This window comes from Vanessa tameamea, chromosome 2, assembly GCF_037043105.1.
Source record: "Vanessa tameamea isolate UH-Manoa-2023 chromosome 2, ilVanTame1 primary haplotype, whole genome shotgun sequence".
Taxonomy (NCBI): Eukaryota; Metazoa; Arthropoda; class Insecta; order Lepidoptera; family Nymphalidae; genus Vanessa; species Vanessa tameamea.
Window position 1 is genome coordinate 1,067,275 of NC_087310.1, and position 15,607 is coordinate 1,082,881.

At 31.2% G+C, this 15,607-nt stretch overlaps 1 protein-coding gene across 4 annotated transcripts in view; it reads right to left on the bottom strand.

Moving 5' to 3' along the window:
* Nucleotides 1-15,607, bottom strand: part of Obsc (Obscurin) — a 415,125-nt gene that overhangs the window by 387,841 nt on the left and 11,677 nt on the right. The window lies entirely within an intron of this gene.

Sequence of the window (15,607 nt, forward strand, 5' to 3'; positions counted from 1 at the left end):
GACATATTTCGAAGAGAAAGATATTTCTATCTTATTTTTGATATTTTTTTATATAATGGAAAAATCATTTCTAAAGTTTTGTAAATGTTCACGTAAAACGTACGTACTCACTTGTATATCTTACTTACAAAGCATCAAAACTTTCAACTAAATAATATTCTGTTTAAAGTAATAGGATCCAATTTTTAATAGTTGCTGACAAGACATATGTAGTTTCTTTGTCTAAACGTGTTTCCAAAATGTTTGAATCAATTTAATAAACAATGAACCAACCTAATAATAGTGAGATAAAATTAATTTCATTAAACGCACTATGAGATTGTATAGTAACAGCACAAAACAGTCACTACACGCATAAAATTAACAAAAATAACATGCGCTTATAGTTTAAAAATTTTTTATATAGTTACAATATAATATTTAGTTTTATTTGTAATTTAAATTAAAAATATTCCTATTCTTATTATATATCCGTTATTTTTGTACGTTAAAGGGACTAGCTGAAAATTTGTGCGATGATCGACTCAGCTTTTTTCCATACAACCTTTAATGAGACATAAAAAATCCTTGTTAAGTTTTGTTCTGTGTGGCGGAGAATAAGAAAAGTACTTTCTCGTGTTCTATAAAGTATTATATAATTATTATTTAATTTAATATTACTTGTCTATTTCAAGCTTTTAACTTTTTAACTTTGCCAATTCATAAATTCAAGCCGTTTGTTAAAAGAACATTAATAAATAAGGCGTACTATTCGACACAAGATTATATATAATATTAACTGACATAACTATTTAAAATGTTGGAAAAGAATAACTACTGAGTATCTTGCCGGTTCTTCTCGGTAGAATTTACATTACAAACCGGTGGTAGCTTTACATTTAATACAGTTTTGTAAAATGACGATTCAAAAGTGCTTAAACATATTTTGATCTGAATCCGGCGTAGATTAGGTACCTTCTATTTTTAATTACACTCAAATCACTGAATCACAGAAGTAATACAATAATTCTTCATATAAGTCCATTCGTTTGATTGAAATCAGCGGTAGGTAGGTAATATTTACTTGCGGTCGTTTTCAACAACCAATCTATCCGTACAACAAAAGACAGCCAAATCTATTCTTATGCCTTTACTTTATTTTCAAAAACTATCGACGATACGCATTTCCTAAACTGGCTATTCGTCATCGGGAGGACGGATAGGAACGCTCAAACAAATCGTGCTTACCAACATTTCAATAAAAGTTCCAAGTTACTCTTGGTCACACGAAGCAATCTAGTAACGTCATTCGATTATCTGTCAAAATCGGCCGATAGCTTTGACTTTTGATAATAAATTCGTTGTAATCTTATATATCAATAGCGTAAATCTATTTTTGCCCCAGCGATTATGGGACGATAGCAGCATAAAAAAAAACGGCTATGGTCTCATTTTGAAGAGCTCCAGCCGTAGATGTGCAGATAATTAAATAGGATTCTTGATTGAAATTAACTAAACTGTTACGTTACTGCTACCTTCTCCTCAACGGGAGAGGAGGCCTTAGCCCAACAGTGGGAAATTTACAGGCTGATTATGTTTATGTTAAACTGTTACGATTTAACAAATAATAATTAATTTTAGAAAACGGAAAAATATTACTGGCCGGTTCGAGAGCGGTACTACGGCTGTATAAGAAAAAAAAAACGTCCTCAAATCATACTATTTGATATTAAAAAAATAATTTAAAAGAGGTTTCATCATTTTGGCGCTTAAATTCCTAAAAAAACTTTGAATCGACATACTCTTAGTTATTTACAATTGTATAAAGAAAAACCTGATCTTTGCATTCTATGTGTTTCCCAAGCGACAAAGTATTTAGCTTATTAACAGAATTGACCCCAAATTTACGCGTTAATCGTCTAAAAATCATAATCGTATTAATACGTTCGAAGAAGCTTAAATATGTAGGTGAGAAGGAAAGTCAAGTAAAATCTATCGTCGTTTAAATATAGAAAATACTTATCCTTGATTGTGAAACGCAAATTGAAAATAAATAGTTCTGACTGATAATCGGAGCGAGCGATTTATTTGTAATCTTTGCTTAATCGTTACGGTTTTTTATTTTGTTTATACAATTCTATTTTGTATATATATGTATATATTGATCCTGATTTCTGACAATTAATAAATCAACAACTAACCATTACTAAAAAAAAATTAGTTAACTCAATACATTACTTATTTTTACTCTAAGGTACAATTTTTTTGTGGAAATTTTACGGAGACTTTTATTGTATCATGCGGACGAGCAAGAGGTGGTGGTTGGTTTCTGGTGGTAAATGGTCACTACTGCCTCAATAGCTACTACTTTAAACTACAGGTGAAATATTAAATATCCAAATATTCGTGTCGTATTGCAAATTATATTTTTGTTCCATCACCTTATTGCCTGTCACTATTACAGGGCTGCTTCGTTTTTTGCCCAGAGGATCGGAATTGGAATTCAACTGGTGAATATTACTAGCATTATTGCCACCATTCTACGCGGTCAAGATTTATATAGGAACTATTTTTAAATCATATTTATGTATATTTAATAACGTAATTTTAATAATTCTTATGTAATAAATAACCATGCAAAGCCTAACTATAGGTCAAAGAAATATTTTTCTACGCGCATTCTATTATGAGCCGAGATAGCCCAGTGGTTAGAATGCGTGCATCTTAAACGATGCTTTCGGGTTCAAACCCAGGCAAACACCACTGAATTTTCATGTGCTTAATTTGTGTTTATAATTCATCTCGTGCTCGGCGGTTAAGGCAAACATCGTGAGGTAAACTGCATGTCTCTAATTTCAACGAAATTCTGCCACATGTGTATTCCACCAATCCGCATTGGAGCAGCGTGGTGGAATATTTTCCAAAGTCTTCTACTCAAAGGGAGAGAAGGCCTTAGCCCAGCAGTAAGAAATTTACAAGCTTAATGTAATGTAATTAATTTATATTATCGTAAAAGTCAGATTTAGCAACAAACTATAACCTTTGTGCCAAATAAGGATTAACAAACGTATCCGCAAGTTACTAATCAACGAGAAATGCGACAAAACAATATCACATATTATATAAATCTTTATGTTTCGACTGTGACGCTTGACGGCTGTGGACGGCTAACCTCGCATCGGTTAACCGTTGTGTATTTACGAATAATCTCAAACACTGGACCTTCAAGTTTAAGCGAGCGCGGGAAGCTATTTCTGTCCGCCCAATGTTTTACCTGTTCGTCGAGAAAGTTCGCAAACATTTCATTATTTAGTGCGAAATATTTAGAAACGAGGTGACTTCGCTAAGTAACTTTGTATATAATGTATGGTTCTATAAAAATATATTAAGTAGGTCAATTTTGATTGTATATTTGTTCAACTAAAAACCCGATTGATATGAAACTTTTATATTATTTTCGATTATGGTTCAAGGGGGAGCGTTCTTTCAGATATAGCTTAGTACATAGAAGATTAAATTAAATAACTATCAAATCGTAAATAACCAAAATAAACCCGGCATGAAACTCAGTAGTTAACATAAATTTTCTTTTCATCAATCTTTCTTATTCATAACTTTTTTCGTTCATATTAATAAATAACAAAAAAACCTTAATTTACAATTTGAATGCGTAACTAACAGTATTTAAAACGGGATATTTACCATTTTTACCATGTTTACATTGTTAACTCGTGAACAAGACATTCGTAGATCATGTCGAAATATCGAGCTCCACCAAATAAAAATAAAAAACATGGTAAATATCCCGTTTTAAATACTGTTAGTAATAAAAATAACCATGTCAATTTAAAATCTTGAATGCGTAATTTTATTATCCGCCTATTCGTATATACTTATCATTGAGTAGCGAACATAGATTCAGACATATACATTTATTTTACACAATACTCGTAGCGATAGAACTACAAATGAATTGATACAAAACCAGTCGGTAGCAACATTATATATGAAATTTGTTACGTAAAATGCTTAATAGTTATCTAACGTTAAAATCTTTTATAAACAGATACACCAAATCTTGACCTTGGCAGAGTACGGGGGACATTTTCTAAATAGGTAACTTCTCACCTTCACTTTGTCATTGCGAAGAGATCAAATACTCATATATCAGTTTCATTTACTCGAGACTGACATATATTACGATTTAAGTTTTCAATGATAATTTAAATTACATGACAGCTTTAATTTTAATTATTAACTGCTAATAGCTCCTTCCAAGGAAAGGTTACCGCTCCCTTTGTTAGTAATTCTATCTTTCTCAATAAATGGGCTATTTAACGCAGCAAAACATATAATATTCACAATAATATAGCTCTTTCTGAAAGTAACGGTGACAATCATTGTTTAGACGCCAGGAGGAAAGGTAAACTACACCTCGTCTCCGACTTCACAAAGTTAATACTTCCTTGCTGGGGCACGGTATTCGTTTCTATAATAATTTACCACAGTCATCTTTAACTTGGAGGACATATGTATTTTCTGAACCGTTGGTAAGTTTATATTTTATTTTACACTGTAATATGGTTTAAAAATGCTTTTATGAGTATACTTGATTAATATATATTAAATAGCCCAAAAAGCGGCCCTACGAGCTCTACTATGAAATAAAGATAGTAATTCTTGTTATTAGCGGTACGCGTTGTTATAATCCAAATGTATACCAAATTTTTTTTCGCAAAATCCATACTAAGGCATGGCCACACAATACGCCTTGTTGCGACACAAAGATCAATGCCATATTTAATGTCTATAATAAACTGTGTTATAGCTTAATCTATATGACTATAATCAGCCAGTCGTGACATTGCCTTTTATATACCTACGAGTTATGAATGTGAATTTTAAAAAGTAGAGCAGGAGCAAACAAAAGTGTTCAGTCCTTTCTCCATAATATGATCTATTTAAATTCTTAACAAATTAAATATTTTTCAGTAATTGTAAACATTAGCACAAGAGTTCAAGTATTCGAAATATTTCCGGTTACACAGAATTTTCGTTTAAACGAAAACAGCATAACATATTAAAAACAGGAATTCTATATCAATTTCTTAGGTATTTAGAATAACAGTATCCAATAATTAATTTTAAAAATAATCAATTTACGAGTCCTAAACCTTCTACAATTACCTAGAAATAATGTAATTAATGTAAGGAATTCCGTAACTCCAAAAGTGAATTAGAACTTATTAACAAAAAAAATCAGAATAAAAATAATGTTCAAGCGTATTAAAACCTTTTTTGCTGCAAATTGATTATAGTATTTAAGGTACAGTAAACTCTATAGGGACCTAACTGTATTGACATATTGAAATTCGGTGAATCTATACGTGAAAGTAGCTTATTGTAAACTAATTTATAAGTTAAAGTTTAAAGACTATTTTTAAATAAGATATAATTTTACCTGTAACTATAAACTATATACCTCTTCACAATATTTCAAAGTAAGTCTAACCTAATCTACCAATTGACTATTTATCCAGCGAAATACCGATAAAGTGTATCACCCGAGGAAAGTTTTCATATAATTTCATCACGATGTTCCGAGTAAACAAAAAACCGAATGATTCATCCCAAAACTATTACCTGATAATGCGGTCGAAGTGTTTTTCTCGCAACAAACATATCGTCGAGATATTTTTCTAAAAATCATCTCATGAACGAGATGTTAATTTCCTACGGTCAAGGAAAACTAAATGAAAATATGAATATAGAAAACTGCTAATAAATACCTTCTTTTATTACTTTTATAAATTCATAATACAATATTAACAAAAGTATTTTTTATAGAATATTGGAAACCAGCGAATAGATCACTTGATGAGCCGTGGTTGCTAAAATACATTGGCATTACAAGTAATGTTCATCCCTTTGCACCGCCATTGGAAACTAAGAAGATACCCTTTGTATCTTAAATTTCACTTGCTCAGTTACCCTTCAAACCGAAACACAGATAGGCTTTGCACAAAGCCCTAAAACGAGGATTAAAATGTGTATTTTAATTGGTAAGAAAAAAAAAATTATTACTGGTAAATAAGACTTAACTCATTAGCAGAAGATCAACATAAATCAACTGTATTAATTATAATCGTATATGAATACCGGTACCCTTTGTTTATTTCTAAGGTGAACAATCGGCCTTGCTCCTACCGAAGGTCTATCTCGTAAAAGTATAAAATGTATACGCGTACGAAACAGATTTTCTGTTCTATATAAATGCCGTGAATCTTTCCGAAGTCATCTAGGAGTCAAAAAATCTTTTTAAAATAAACTTTGCGTGTATTCTTACGATTTTGGCAGTTAACGTTTGGAAATTTCCACCTAAATTGGCATTAGCTTTATTTCGAAATATATGCAATATAAAAATACTCGTTTAATAATATAACTTGGTACTGCTCGAAATAAATACCTTTATAGCATTGTAGTTAAATACAAAGTATTAAATAAAAATTGAGATTTTCGTCACCGGGACATGTAGTTAGGAACTAGACAGTTTTACGCTCTTGTGCCTACAAAAACGTGTCAAGCTGTCTGCGCCTGAACTCTGACTAGTTTGAGTGCACCTGTGTATTTGTGATAACTTGAGCATATCTACTACGCAGTTAAAATCATAACCAAAATTCGGTAAAGATTATTTCTAAAATTTTATTTGAACACAATACAATAGTTTGTTTTTATTATTTTTTTTTCAATTTATAATCATGAAATGTTCAGAAGTTGAGATTATTAGCAACTGCTAAATAAAATTTCGTGGAATCCAATTTACAAATATGTAGTTTATTATCTATTTGTTATATTTTTATAATGTGACACGTTTTATTAACTTTTCGAAAGTATATTGGAATTTACATTCGACATAGTTTTTCTTGATGAATGGAATGAGTATTGTTCAACCCTTGTGTGTTTTTATTATTCAGAATTTTTAGACTTGCTTAGCACAAAGAGAAAATAGTATTGCAAATCTTTAAGGACATTACTGTTACATAAATTAATTAATTTCATACTTTAAGTGAAATATTACTTTATAAAGAAAAAACAAAGCAGTTGTTTAAATTAAATTAATTCTTCAGTACAAAATAAAATACTTAAGATTTTTTTTAATTAATAATTTATTAAATTTATAATTTTTACTCGTGCCAAGACACGCTCAAACAAATCCTGAATAGGAATAGCAACGTCATTTTGACACCTGTCAATTATAAAAATGGCGGCAAAAATGACAGCTAATACTCTAAATAAGAGATGAAAGTAAACTCGTCCAAAATCAAAAATATGTCAAAAACCATCTTTTGTATTAAAGCGGCTTTAAATTATAGTCTCCTTTGAACGAGATTGTCTATCAAATTGGAGGCGTTTCAAAGAGAGGCGACCTAGTTGCGAATAACAGGCTTAAATGTAGTGCGTCTATTTAGAGTTTTCCTAGAATAACTAAAATCTCAACTTTTTTTCAGAGTGTTTTGTTTGCAAACGTGTCTCGTAGAAAATTTTAGATAGATTTATATAATTTATACTTGCCAGTAAGACAAAAAGCTACAATTATCTTGACATAAATAATATAAAAAATATAATATTTGTTTTATTTAGTTTTTTTGTAAATTATATATAATTTATATTAATCTCGTTATTTCTTGCACAGTTTTTGTCACTCTTATTTATCAAATTAAAAAATATATATTCAAGTAGGACATTGTAAGCTCTTTTGATCGCTTTAAAAAAGCATAAAGTTACTTTAAAAAAAAAAAAAATTTTTGAGTGGTTTTTTTTCAACTGGATTTGCTGTACTTAGCTGTTACTAGTGTTAGTATTTGATATAGTAACTGTTGTTAGTTACTATATCAAATTTAGTTCTGGCAAGATCTGGCTTAAAAAACACTTTTTGGCTAGCAATGCTAATCTACCAGTTACATAAAATATAGGTATATTATATATACAAACACGTTAGACAAAGATTGAAGTCAATGTTATCCATTCTATGTGACCCCCTAACTTTAGATTATAAAAAGAAGTAGTACTCTGATAATTGTAATAATAGATTGTCGACAGAAATTTGCTTTCAAGTTATCTACAGTTTCAATAAATCATTTCGTATGAACCGATACATGAAGTAGGACTGCGTTGAATTGGGTCGAATCCAAACTAATTATATGAACGTAAATCCATCTTGGAGTGCTACAACCCTTTGAGTGTACGCCATTAATCCAGAGACGACGTTACAAGGAAACTAACCGATAAATGTGACGGATTGTTGGTAAGTAGACCAGAGATTGAAGAATATATAAAAGTAGTAGTTAGTACAAAAAGACTAAATACTCTTTTTGGTTTGTTTAAAAAGTCAATAAAATTGCTCAATTTCATCACCAAAACCCTCTATACCATAAGGTTTATTCTAATATTCAAATGCAGTGATAATTCAAAATTAAAGATGCTTATAATTGGCCTAAACTTATTAATTTATTGTGTTTCACTTACTATATAATATTCCTGTATATTATCAACTAAATGAATGCCTTACCCTTACGAAAGCTAGTTACAAGAATAGTTTGAGAAAATAGGACAGTGTTCTGATCGAACGTAAATCCTAATGGGATAAATTATTGTTTGTAGTTCGTAAAAGACAAGTCCATCCTAGTTATCCTAGTCTATAGTAGTTAGGTATATTATTTCAATCTCTTCCTTTTTCAAGTAAATTTTTATTAATTATATATATTTTAATATATAACGTTTGAAGTTCTAACGTCATAACGTCACATTGACAGAACACGCGAACGACAACAGCTTGGCGCAGATGTGATGCATTTTATTTTCGAAGAAGGCCAACAACCCATGCTGACAATGCTGAATGACTTATTCATATTTAATGCAGTGAAATAATATAATAAAATTATTGACAGAGAATAAACAGTTATATACTAGTCAATAAAACAAAATATCCTATTTAGAAAAAAACTTTCAGTTAATTTTATTAAAAGAGCATATTGTATTATCTATACATCCCTGATGACATGCCAAATCTTAAAGATAAAATGATATAATTATATAAGTGTTGATGATTCAGGTGGACGTCAATCCGATACGACTGGAAAGATATATTATCAAGCGCAGGACTAATGCGTATTGTCCGAGGCATGGGAGTTTAATACTTTTTTGACAAAAAAACACGAAAGTTTCTCTTCAAATCAAGATATTAACCCCTTATTGACTAGCCTGACCAACGAGGCTCTTACAATTCATTAACAATATTAAGTTGATGATTTTCGTCGGTTTTTGCCATCATTTTTAACATCACATTCCCTAAAGTTATTAAAAAATCAACCAACCTATATTTAAATTTAGAAAATGCAAAGAGAATTCGCTTATTAAACATAACTGAAGTAGTAATAAGAAGTATCAAAGTCCTAAAATACAGCAATCAAGGACGCAGCAACCGAAACATCGTTCAGGTGTGCGATTTCAAAGAAACCAACCAAAATAATCTGAACTTCACTTTGGAACGTCAGATTGTATTTTAGGAATATTTTAATACGACAGAAGTAAACGATGTTCGCATTAAAAATTTGTGGTCGCATTTCTCTTTATTTCTTTATGGATTTATTGCCCGCCCTGAATTTGCTTCGTGATAAAATATCGGTGAGGTGTCCACTTTGATGGATATCTTGGTTGTAAATATTTTAGCTGCTGAAAGGGGTCAGCAAAGGTGATATTTTCTTGGATTTTTTTTCTTTAGGTTATGATGATGCATGTAAGAGGTTGACTCTTAATCATACTATATAGAGCGATAAGATTTTGTTCGTAATTAGAGCTATAGGTTAATTTAAATATACACATATTGAGTAAAAAATTAAAGTATTCAAAAAATTACATTCTTAAGTACATCTTCAAAGTAGAAACATATAATATATTGGCAAAACCTGTATATAAATATATACAATATATAGGCATCATACTAGCAAAGCTTGCATTCCTCGTGAAAATTGTCTATCACAATAACTGAACCTATTGTAGGTTGATGGTACCACGAGTATATCAGAAAACTTCATGCCAGTGCCAATAACAACTATACGAAGTTTTAAATCGGATAATTGACGCGCAAAGGCATTAAATAATATGAATAAATTAGGCAACCATTTATGGATAAGATTAAGAAGAAATAATTATATTTAAAAAAAAAACATGGTTGTTAAGCTTGGTAACTCAAACTATGCTTTTTTAGCTTTTTCTTTACTTTAGTCATCTATCTATCTGTGCAGTCGATTAATAGTGATGGCGTTAAGTTAAACTATAAAATTTGATGTGCTGTCGAGTGACAGGTTACAATAAAGTGAATTATGAAAATCTCCATTAAATAATACTCATATAATACATAGTTTGTTGTAATCAGTCAAACGGTGTAAAAGTCTTGAATTATTAGCAAAAGAAAAAAATAATAATCCGTTGGCGATGACGATTTTGGGGATGTAAGGAATTGTTCATATTTCATACAGCGCAATTGTCTACGGGCAGTGGTGAGCGCTTACCATCAGGTGGCCCATATGCTCATCCGCCAAACTATGCCAAAAAAAAAACCAGTTAACATTTCATGAAGGTGTGTTTATTCGCCCTTTTATAATTATGTACCATAAGCTAACATTAGACCTGATGGCATTGACATTGATAGCAAAGATTTCGATTCCGAGACGTTTATCCAGAATTAAATTTATAATCACGCCATTATTTTAACTCTAAGTACAATAATCCTTTTAACTAACTTTAATTGTTTGAACTTATTTATTGGAAATATATAAAATACATTTGAAATGTTTTGCAATACAATCACAAAACACGTATATTTATAATTATTAATTGTTGCTATAATAAAATACTAAAACTACTTCATTACTTTGAATTCCCTTTTGGTCTACGTAAAATTCGACTACGTTTCTCACTACCGACTGAAACCGAACTGAAATAGTTGCCGATCAGACTACGTCTCGTCTTAGCAATACTCTTTTTCTCTTCATATCATAAAGAACGTTACCCTTCTGTTACCTTGGGTCTGATTGTGATTTACACACGAACTGAAGATCAGGGCAAAGGATATTCATTTAAAATTACCATGATGGAAAACGAAGGCTTACAATAACTGCTCCATGACTAGATCAGTAAAGCTGTGGAACGCTGAAAAGGTTCCAGCTGAAATTGGTCATTTCCAATGTTTACCAATTTTCAATTGCCGTTTAAAAAGTTATTAACTGTCATTGAACTTGAGCATTTATTTAAATTTTATGTTTTTTTTTACTCATATAACTTTATATTTAATTATACGTGTTTGTGTTGTGTAGGTATGTATATATGTATATTTATGTTATGTATAAATACTTATATTGTGTTTTTTTTCTGGTATAAATTTGTCATATAATAAAGCACCTATAGAAATTGTACTATCATGACTCCATACTGATTTTCTATCTGGAAGGTTTTCTGTAAGAGATTGCTTAAGACAATCACCGTAGTTTTCATTATAAAACCATGAAAATGACGCAAGAAATATTTCGTCTTTGTTCTATAAATTAAATTAAACGATATTTTTTCTGTCGTGATTTATAATATTTGACCTTAGTTTTATAAAATTAAACATTCGTCATTTTAACTTCCAGACATAAACTATTAATACAAAGGTCAATAATTTACAAAATTTAACTATTCTGAGAGTATATTTATTATTAGTTAACTAGTTCAGGGTCGACGGACGGTTCTCAGTTGAAATAATACGTGATTTCTGGGAAAATTATATGTAACACTAATTCTTGACGCATATGCTATACGGGAGGAAATTATAATTGGATTTCATTTGTTTTGAAACAGGCGCTTCGTTGTTTGAAATGTAAAGGATTGTTATTCAAACAGCTGGAAATATATGTTGGTAACTACATCGATAAAGGAATTGGTAGGTCACTGTTCATAATGCTGTATATCGACACCTCAAGTACAAAAGAGCGTAAAATACGACTAGCAACAAACTATACTATTTAATAATATACATGAATTTATATATTTATTTGGCAAAAGTCATGAGGCAGTCGACTTTTAAATAATCGTTTAATCTAACTGTTAAATTTTTGTACAAATTCAGATGAATCAATTTCGGTCTTATTTGATTGGTCATTAGCTAGCAGCACTCAATGACGCAAATGACCAATGGACATTTAGATAAAGCCAAATGAGTTAATTTAAACTCGATCAGTTTTACGGAGACTGTATCTGATCAATAGTTTCAGAAACAGATGTCTTGAGGAATAATAAAATATGATTATAACAAAACGATATATCTCGTAAATATTCAACGATATTACATATTTAGGAAATCTCAGGTAATCTAAAAAAAATTGGCGCCCTAACCAACCAAACTCCATTGGTGACAGAAGGCATATTGCCTCTTCTACTGGTATCTTATGAGACGGGTTACAATACACGGTGTAACCTATTTTATAAAAACTCTTTGCACTATTACTCCGAGCATTTCAACTACAAACAGTATATCATGCGCCGTGTGTTGGCTTCAGCATTTACCGACATTGGCATTTCACATTATGTTCTTACAATGTCAGGAGGCCAAAGTTTTACGCAATGAGGCTTATAACGGTTCCCAAAACCAGTCCCGCTTCATCAGTTCTTTTTTCCATTATATCGAATTATTCCAGAGGAGATTAATAAAAGTAGCAACGTCGATACTGAAACTAGCTATTTTAAATCCACCTTTAATTCCCATGAATTAATCATATAAAGTTAACTATTAGTAATCGATTCTTATTCGAATTGAATAATATTATTCATGAAATCACAGAAGATATAATATTTGCAGATTCCTCTATTTTTATATCTTCCTGTTACATAAAGTCACAAGAGCGCCGGCGCTTTGCCACTTATGCTCATTAGGAGACGAAGTGCCGGCTGGCAATGATAATTGTTTAAGAAAATATTCCAATACGTTGGCAGCAACTGATTGGCAGCCTTTAATATTAGTTTAAAATATAACACAAAGCGTAAAACAAAGACGCACAGATATTTTAATTACATCGGTTAATACTATTTATATATAAAAAGTCTTTCTAGTAAGTTTGACTGGATATTTAGGTTTTTCTATAGTCATCTATATGATCCTTAACTACATGTTTATATTTAGGAATTTTTATGTCATATATATATGGAATAGCAAATTGCGCAGCTGATGGTAAGTGGTCACCGCTGCCCATAGACATTGGTACTGTTAGAAATATTATTAATTCCTTATATTATCGATGTACCACCAACCAGGAAACTAAGATGTTATGGTCCTTGTGTAGTTACACTGGCTTACTTATTCTCAAACCAGATAATGCCAATACTAAATATTTCTGTTTGGCGATAGAATATTTGATGATTGGGTACCACATAAGGCTACTTTGATTTATTTTTTTATATTATTTTCTGGTGTAGTAGTGACTGTAGTATATTGGAGGCTAGTTTACAGTTAAAACACCTTACAACAACGAATTTTGGTAACAACTAAAGTCGTAATTAAAGCCGAGATAGCCCAGTTGCTTAACTGCATATTGTAGGTTCGAACTCGGCGAATTACTTAATTTTCATGGGATTAGTTTGTTTACAATTCATCGCGTGCTCAATGCTGAAGGAAAATATCGCAAGGAAGCTTGCATGTGTTAGATGATCTGTGGATGAGAAATTTTCACATGACTAAGATCCTTCTCCTCAGAACGGAATAAGAATTCTTAGCAGTTGCATATTTACAGGCTGTTTTATTTAATCGACTTCCCATTGGTCAGTCAGATTGTTAATAATAATGAATAACTTAAAAATATCCAAACATTAGAACATCCACGTGTATTCTTAACACTATAGAATAAAAGATTGAAAGAGATGAATTAAAGAGAATTTCAATAAAGATAGAAGAGGTCTGTTTTATTTAAACAAACTGGTATGCGATGTTTTAAAAATAACACTATGTTTGCTATTTTTAGTTCAACCCACGTTAGATATACAAACATCTCGGATAGTATGTCTCAGGATTTGAAAAAAATAATCATTAGCTTAAATTTTATTGAAAATTTGCGTATGGTACTTAAGTTACTTCATTAGCCTCACCGTGGCTCTTGAGCTCTTGAGGTGACATTGACAAGAAAACAATATCAGCCAGAAATTGCTAGTCCAAGCCCGCATCACTGAATTTTCATGCGGTTAATTTTAATTTATTACTCATATCATGGTCCTCGTAATGTTGCCACACCGCCGACCAAGATGAATTGAATTATAAACAAAATTCAAGCACATGAATTTCAGTGGTGTTGTTCGGTACTGAACCTGCGATCTTCGCATTTGATTCATATCTTCTAGCTGGATAATCTTGACTCTTTCTAAAAAGAGTATTTCTTTTTCTTTGTATAAACTAAAATTAAAAACATTCTTAAGGTTTTTACCTCTCTAAGAAAGTTTTTTTGTTTTTTTTTATTGTTAATGTTGGCGGCCGAGTATATAGGCCATAGGAAGGTAAGTGGTCACCACCGCCATTAGACAATGGTGATGTAAGAAATATTAACCATTCCTTACATCGAGAATACGAAACCAACCTTAGGAACTAAGATGTTATGTCCCTTGTGCCTGTAGTTACACTGGCTCACTCACCCTTCAAACCGGAACACAACAATACTGAGTACTGCTGATTGGCGGTAGAATATCTAATGAGTGGGTGGTACCTACCCAGACGGGCTTGCACAAAGCTCTACCAACAACTGAATACGAAATTGATAATCGAATAAATGTAAGAGAATACAAGATTAGGTTAGGTTAGGTATATAAAATTAGGTTCCATTCAGTATGAACTCGTACCTCACTTGAATCTTCGAAAACAGACTTACGGTAGCAGTCAGGTCTTCCTACCTTGGTTAGGCTGGGCACAGACATCGAGTTCACTTTCCTTACTGACTTATAGCTTATGGCTAAATGGTCAATTTGTTATGACCGAGAAGGTCAAGGCCGCATAGACCTAGATGTCCGACTTACGGGGAAATAAATCTTTTATTTGTTTATCTTTACCATTGGAATATTTTGTATAGAGAACTAGAGCAAGTGTCATTGCTCTTTTTACAAGAAATATAGTTAATAAGAGTAGCCAGTAACTATTGTAAATACATTTTATGAGTGTTCTTGATTATACAGAGATGTTTTTACGATGACATGTCTTAAGTTTATGAACTTTCTGATGAAAGTACATGTCACTCGTCTTATTTTTATTGCTGTTTCAGCGCCGTGACTTAATAAAAACATTCATAAAATCACTTTATATTCGAATTGGCTGTAAATATATTTCACACGCGTTATTCCTTTATGATGCCAGTAAGATCATTTGCAGTAATAACAGTTTTTGGAAAATCTTAGATGCGACTGAAATTGGATCGCCTTCTCAGGTCTGTGATTGGTTAAGATTTTAGAATATATATCTTTTCCTTATTTTTGTCAGCAAAAGATTCATACGAGAGACTAATAGTGAATAAATAAACAGATTTATATAATTTTAATAAAATTATCCTGTTCTTGAAAA